The sequence below is a fragment of the Mesoplodon densirostris genome, chromosome X (assembly GCF_025265405.1).
Source record: "Mesoplodon densirostris isolate mMesDen1 chromosome X, mMesDen1 primary haplotype, whole genome shotgun sequence".
NCBI lineage: Eukaryota > Metazoa > Chordata > Mammalia > Artiodactyla > Ziphiidae > Mesoplodon > Mesoplodon densirostris.
In genome coordinates, this window is record NC_082681.1 from 58,661,053 (window position 1) to 58,668,340 (window position 7,288).

Genomic DNA, 7,288 nt, shown 5'->3' on the forward strand with positions numbered 1-7,288 from the left:
AGAATCAAGTCATCTTCCTTGCAGATGTGACTCTAAATGTGAGTGGGCCCAATTTTATTTTGCATGTACACTGTATCTAAGTGTCAAGTTTTGAGAAACAGTTTAAACATCAGGCTAATCATAAATATTTCTAGATAAAATCTTATTTCAATAAATACCTGCAAATTCTACAAAAAATAGTGTTGCCTTTGTTAGGAGAACAGTGTGTCTTCATCTCCTTTAAATTCCAATTTGCCTTACATCTCGGTTTTTTTCATAATTTTTCTTCCCTTAAAATACATCTTAATTGAATATCATCTTGTAATTCAATTCTGCATTTATGCAAATGTCAAAACACCAAAATGAAGTGTGCATGATTCAGAAGCAGCTACAGAATTCATAGATTGAATTACAGCCATCGTATTCTTTTGGGGCTCAATGATGCTAGCTGAAACATATGATTCAAGGCATATTCATAAGTGGTTAGTCATTTTACTATTTGCGTGGGATAGCTCTTATGCACCACTTCAAATCTCCCAGCCTCACCTCTTATTCCAGCCACATCTGTGGTAACCAATTCCCCACAGATTTTGACCAGCTTGGCACAGGTGAAAACTGACAGCACATCCCCGCAAGCCTGCACTAAATGTCTCTTGCCTCCTGCCCTGGGCTTCTCTGATACTATAGAACAGGTCATGCTAGGAACCTGCTCATTGTTCACACAAATGCGACCTGAAAGTACAGGGGAATTAATACTTCTTTGGTTATGTCTTGACCAATGAGGAATGAAATTCAATGAATGAATGCTTTCCTCTTTCTTCTCCTGAGAAGACCTTTCCTAGAAACATTTCCCAAATCTTCTCACAAGAGTCAGCAGGAGCCCTCAGCCAGTCACCTGTAGGAGTGACCACCTTGCTAAGGCATACTTAGACTGGTTTCTCTTCCTCCCTCTTTCACTCTCTCTGTCTCTAGCTCCTGTTCCCTAAATGACCATTCCAAATGAGCCATTATCTGGCTTTGATTTTAGGCTAAGATACTATATAATACTTGAATTAAATTTAGACAAACTGCAAATCTTTATCACAGCCTACTTGTCATTTTATTATAGAAAACATTCACATGATGCTCCCTTTGAAATAAATCTATGATTTATCACCTATTTTTAGAAGAAAAGCAACTGTAGCAGGGAGAGAATAAGTTTATTCAAGATAGATAACAATAAGGATTATATAAAAATGACACAATACTGAGGTGCACATACCAAAGAGTCCTTGGTCTCATTTATTCATTCATTCAATTAATATTCATTAAGTGTATACCAGGTGCCAGGCACTATGCTGGGTATTAAGAATACAGAGGTAAGTATAGCAGATATGGTCCCTGTCCTCATGGAGCTTAAATCTATAGATTTTACAGTGGTCAGTCAGAGATATATCAGCCCAAGAAATATGAGCAGCAGAGGAAAAAATGAAATTATTTTTTCAGAACAATCACTACTGTCACTCCCAAATAACTCCAGAAGTAAATATATAGGTAAAAGCAGTGACCACAAAAGGGAAAACAAGAGTAGTCAAGCCAAGAGCTCATGCCAACAATAAATTAGGAAAACTTTCTGATTATAGTCACTGAAGCAGTTCCCTGTTTGGCCTTGATGTATCTGGACTTTAACTCTTCTCTGGAAAATTCATTTATAAATTATCCTGCTCAAGGATTCCCTTGCTACAACAGTGAGATTTTCTCCCAATGAAGATCTCACCAGACTATTTCCAACTTTGACTCAGAGAACTTAAGCTCAATGAGGTGTTTATCATCGACACCAGATTTGCAGTTGGACAGCCAAGGAGGCAGTTACTCAAGAAATTGCTTGTAGGATAGGGGGAGGGGGAAGGGTAAGCTGTGACAAAGTGAGAGAGTGGCATGGACATATATACACTACCAAACGTAAAACAGATAGCTAGTGGGAAGCAGCCGCATAGCACAAGGAGATCAGCTCGGTGGTTTGTGACCACCTAGAGGCGTGGGATAGGGAGGGTGGGAGGGAGGGAGATGCAAGAGGGAAGAGATATGGGAACATATGTATATGTATAACTGAATCACTTTGTTATAAAGCAGAAACACACACACCATTGTAAAGCAATTATACTCCAAAAAAGATGTTAAAAAAACAAAAAGAAAAAAAAAAGAAATTGCTTGAAGAAGGAAAAAAATAAATAAAACCTGACTGTTTTTTGACTTTCCATAGTACTCTAGCTATGCAGACTAATTTGGGTCTGGGTTTGAAATACCATCTAAATTATGCATCTTTGCTCTGGGGTGCACTAACACTTTTCTTAAGCTTCAAGGACTGCCATCTCACCTTAAGCTCACGTGACTAGATGCGACTAACAATGCTCAGTGCCTCAGTATGTTAGGGCATTTACATCTTCTTCTAAGTGTTTAATCTCAGGGTCTCTGAAGCACTCACCAAAGCAAGGGGAATCAAAAGGGAATGAGGAAATTCTGTTTAAAAAGATAATATATTAATGTAAAGCTCATTTAAATAAAGACTAACCAGATTGCTTTAAAAATGAGGCTTTCTTGTTGACTGATCATTCTATTTATTCGAAGGTTAAAGATGAGATGGTTTCCAAAATGAGAGTCCCCATTCTGCCTTGAAAATGTAATAAAGTGAATATCCAATTCTCTCAGTTTTATGTTTGAAGTCTTGAATAATAATAGCTAATAGTAATACCAACTATAGGCCACTGTGCTAAGTGTTTTACACAATTATGTTGTTCAAACCTCACAACAAACCTGTAAGGCAAATATTATCATTAGCCACATTTTACAGGTAGCTCAGAGAGTTTATGAAACTTGCCCAAAGCCACATAGCTGGTTAGTGGCAGAATTGGAACTTGAATCTAGATGCAAAAGAAGATGATTGATATTGAAGACAAACCATGGAGATCTAACATGTAATAATTGTATTTTTGAAAGATGGAAGAGAAATTACCCATAAATTGTAAGGTATAATAAAATAAAACTTTTCTGAAAAACTCAGACATTGCAGATCAAAAGAACTCTTGGAAAAAATATTAGAAAATGCTTAATATCAAGACATATCCTTATAGGGGGAAAGGGGGATGGGATGAATTGGGAGATTGGGATTGACGTATGTGAACTGCCATGTATAAAACAGATAGCTAGTGGAAACCTGCTGTACAGTGCAGGGAGCTCAGCTTGGTGCTCTGTGGTGACCTGGATGGGTGGGATGGGGGTGGGATGGGGTGGGAAGGAGGTCCAAGAGGGAGGGGATATATGTATACATATAGCTGATTCACTTCGTTGTACAGCAGAAACTAGCACAACATTGTAAAACAACTATACCCCAATATAAAAATATTTTTTTTGATTTAAAAGGGAAAAAGAAGGTATATCCTTATAAAATTATTCAACTTCAAGGACAAAGAAAGAAATTTACAAGTATTCCTACAAAAGAAATAGATGATTCACAAAACAAAATGAAACAAAAACAAAACAAAATCTCAGGCTGGTCTTAAAATTCTCATTCACACTGCATTCAGGAACACAATGGAGTAAATCTTCAAGGTGTGGAGTATAAAAGGCTGTAGCCCAATAATTCTGTATTTATGTAGTACGTTGTTTATTTTTAAGGTAAAAGAAAAGCATTCCTAAATATATAAGAACTCAAGGATTTTATCATCTACTTACCCTTCCTGGAAAATCTTAATAAAATGTTCCGTATTAATGTAAAGTTCCACTTTACAAGAGAAACAAACAATCTTTTAGGTTCTTTCCTGGAGGGTTAATTTGTAGTGTGCCAGATAATCTGCCTTTGCCAAACAGATTTTCATTGTAATTCTAGTGATTCTAGAGATTCCTTTAGGTTAAAATGTGATTCTAAAAATTCAAATACTTATGGGAAAGCTAATATGTTAAGCATTTCATAGTCATTAACAACATCTTAATGAATAAGTTTAATTGATCAAATATTTCCCTCCTCACAGCTAAGCTGAGGTTGGGTGAACCTGCCACAGAAGAATTTTGATGTAATGAGAAAAAGAACATTTTAGAAGGAAGGTAGACAGAAAAGACTGAGTGGGTTACTACACAAAGCCAGAAGCATTTGTGTGCCCTTAAGGCATACTGACTTATTTGACAGTTTTGCTTAAGACTGGCTCAGCACAAGATGATGAATGTAGGAAATTGAACACAATCTGGACTGAATCCAAAACATACACTGGGAGTGCTTTAAACATGAACCCATCACGTTGTTATCTCTGATCTGCTTTTAAATTCTCCCTCAAAACATACAGTTTATGAAGTCTTGTTAACTGAGGGTTCCAATTTTTTAAAAAAGTTTTGTTTGAAATCATCCTTCTTAATTCAGCAAAGATCTATCCTCAGGTTGAACTATAATGGATTTTAAGGATCATTGACAAAGAATAAAAAAAGAATCATATTGCCTTTTGTACATTTTTACCAATAGAGATGGGTTCCACCTTTTTGTCTTATATTTAACTAAGGCACAAAGCAGTTTTATTGGAGGCTGCTTAGCTTCATAAGAAATTAAATACAACAGTATATAGACATTAATGTCTGCCATACATTTAATATAGCAACAGTTCTGAAAAAAAATGTCTAAAAAGGTGACACTGTCTCCCCAGTATTTAAATTTTAGTACTTAATTGATTGCATGCTAATGAATATGTAATATAGAAATTTCACTTGGAGCCTGAGGGAGTTGTATGACTCACAACAGCTTCAAAAGGGAAAGAAAAAAAATAAAGGTTCATTAAAAACCCAGAATTTAAAACATGCCCTCATAGATACTCAGCACCAGGTCACATCATAATGTTCAGAAGGCTCAGAATTATGTATAGATAATAACAGAGGTCAGCTCTAGCAGGGAATGTAGTTATACTGCATTGTGAGAAAACACAGTCTCTGAAGAAAAAAAAAAAAAGCCACAGTATTATTTACAAAGGGAAAAAAACCCAAATCTTAGTTGGCATTCCACCACTGTTCCCAAAGTATTTGTTCTCAAGGTTCTACCATATAAGATGTGGTATTGTAGAGTGATTAAGTACATGAATTCTGGAACCTGATTTCTTGGGTTTAAATCCCACTTCTGCTTCTGCCATTTAGTACCTGTTTGACATTGGGCAACTTACTTAACTTTCCTTTGCTTCAGTTTCCTCATCAGTAAAATGGGGAGAATATGAATACTAACCCTTATTGTCATGGCAAGGATTAAATAATTAAAAATGTGTATAAATTTCCTAGAACGATGTCTGCCACATACAAAGTACTAAATGTGTTATCTATAATCATTTAGAATTAACCGCGATGCTTCCTAGCAATTATTATTGTGATACTTAAGTAGTAATGCTTTCATACTGCATTCTACAGTTTTCAAACTGTAATTAATATGTCAATGATATTTATGCTTTGCAGGTAAGATGAGTTTATCATGACTTCAACTATCAAAAATTTAATAGTTATACAATTAACTCAATTATCCATGAAAAGTTCAAATGACAACAAAAGCTTCATTAATGATAGCTATGAGGAAAAGGCAGAAGTGAGGATAATTCATGATTATTACCTTGAAAAAGATGGCCAATATTTTAATGTTTGCTAAAATACATTTTACTTCCAAATAAGTTTTGCTTGGGAGAAAAATAAAAGGGAACAATATAGATGGTCATATAAAATTCCTTGAACAAATAACTACAATCAATTTTTTTTATCATTTTGGGGGGAAAATCCAAATCTAGAATGTTAATTACTATTTTCATTGGTCACTAAGGCAAAAAAATCAACATGAAATTGGGGGACAGATCAGTTAAACCATTTATAGACATCTATTGAATTTCCTTAATTTTTGCTCTAAAAAAGGATAGTTCTCAGTTATCTACTGATCTAAGAAAAATTAATTTTTGCCCACCTACAAACTATGGTAACAATTGCCCCTAAGGTACCTTCTTAGGCACATAAGATAAGAGACAGTGGCATGCAAGACAGAACACAGCTCCACCCATTAACAGAGAGGCTGCTTAAAATAATAATAAGGTCACAGACACCGCAAAACACACCACTGGACATGGTCATGCCCACCATAAAGACAAGATCCAGGCTCATCCACCAGAAGACAGTCACTAGTCCCCCCCACCAGGAAGCCTACACAACACACTGAACCAACCTTAGCCACTGGGGGAAGACACCAAAAACAATGGGAACTAGAAACCAGCAGCCTGCAAAAAGGAGACCCCAAACACAGTAAGTTAAGCAAAATGAGAAGACAGAGAAACACACAGCAGATGATGGAACAAGGCAAAAACCCACCAGATGAAACAAATGAAAAGGAAATAGGGAGTCTAACTGAAAAAGGATTCAGAGTAATGATAGTAAAGATGATCCAAAATCTTGGAAACAGAATGGAGAAAATAAAAGAAATGTTTAACAAGGACCTAGAAGAATTAAAGAGCAAACAAACAATGATGAACAACACAATAAATGAAATTTAAAATTCTCTAGAAGGACTCAACAGCCGAATAACTGAGGCAGAAGAACAGATAAGTGACCTGGAAGATAAAATAGTGGAAATAATTACTGCAGAGCAGAATAAAAACAAAATAATGAAAATAATTGAGGACAGTCTCAGAGACGTCCAGGACAACATTAAACGCACCAACATTCGACACATAGGGGTCCCAGAAGAAGAACAGAAAAAAGAAAGGGACTGAGAAAATATTTGAAAAGATTAGAGTTGAAAACTTCCCTAATATGGGAAAGGAAATAGTTAATCAAATCCAGGAAGCACAGAGAGTACCATACAGGATAAATCCAAGGAGAAATAAACCAAGACACATATTAATCAAACAATCAAAAATTAAATACAAAGAAGAAATATTAAAAACAGCGAGGGAAAAACAACAAATAACGTACAATGGAATCCCATAAAGGTTAAGAGCTGATCTTTCAGCCGAAACTCTGCAAGCCAGAGAGGAGTGGCAGGACATAATTAAAGTGATGAAAGGGAAGAACCTACAACCAAGATTACTCTATCAAGCAAGGATCTCATTCAGATTTGATGGAGAAATTAAAACTTTACAGACCAGCAAAAGCTAAGAGAATTCAGCACCACAAAACCAGCTTTACAACAAATGCTAAAGGAACTTCTCTAGGCAAGAAACACAAGAGAAAGAAAAGACCTACAATAACAAACCCAAAACAGTTAAGAAAATGGTAAGAGGAATGTACATATCGATAACAACCTTAAATGTGAACGGATTAAGTGCTCCAA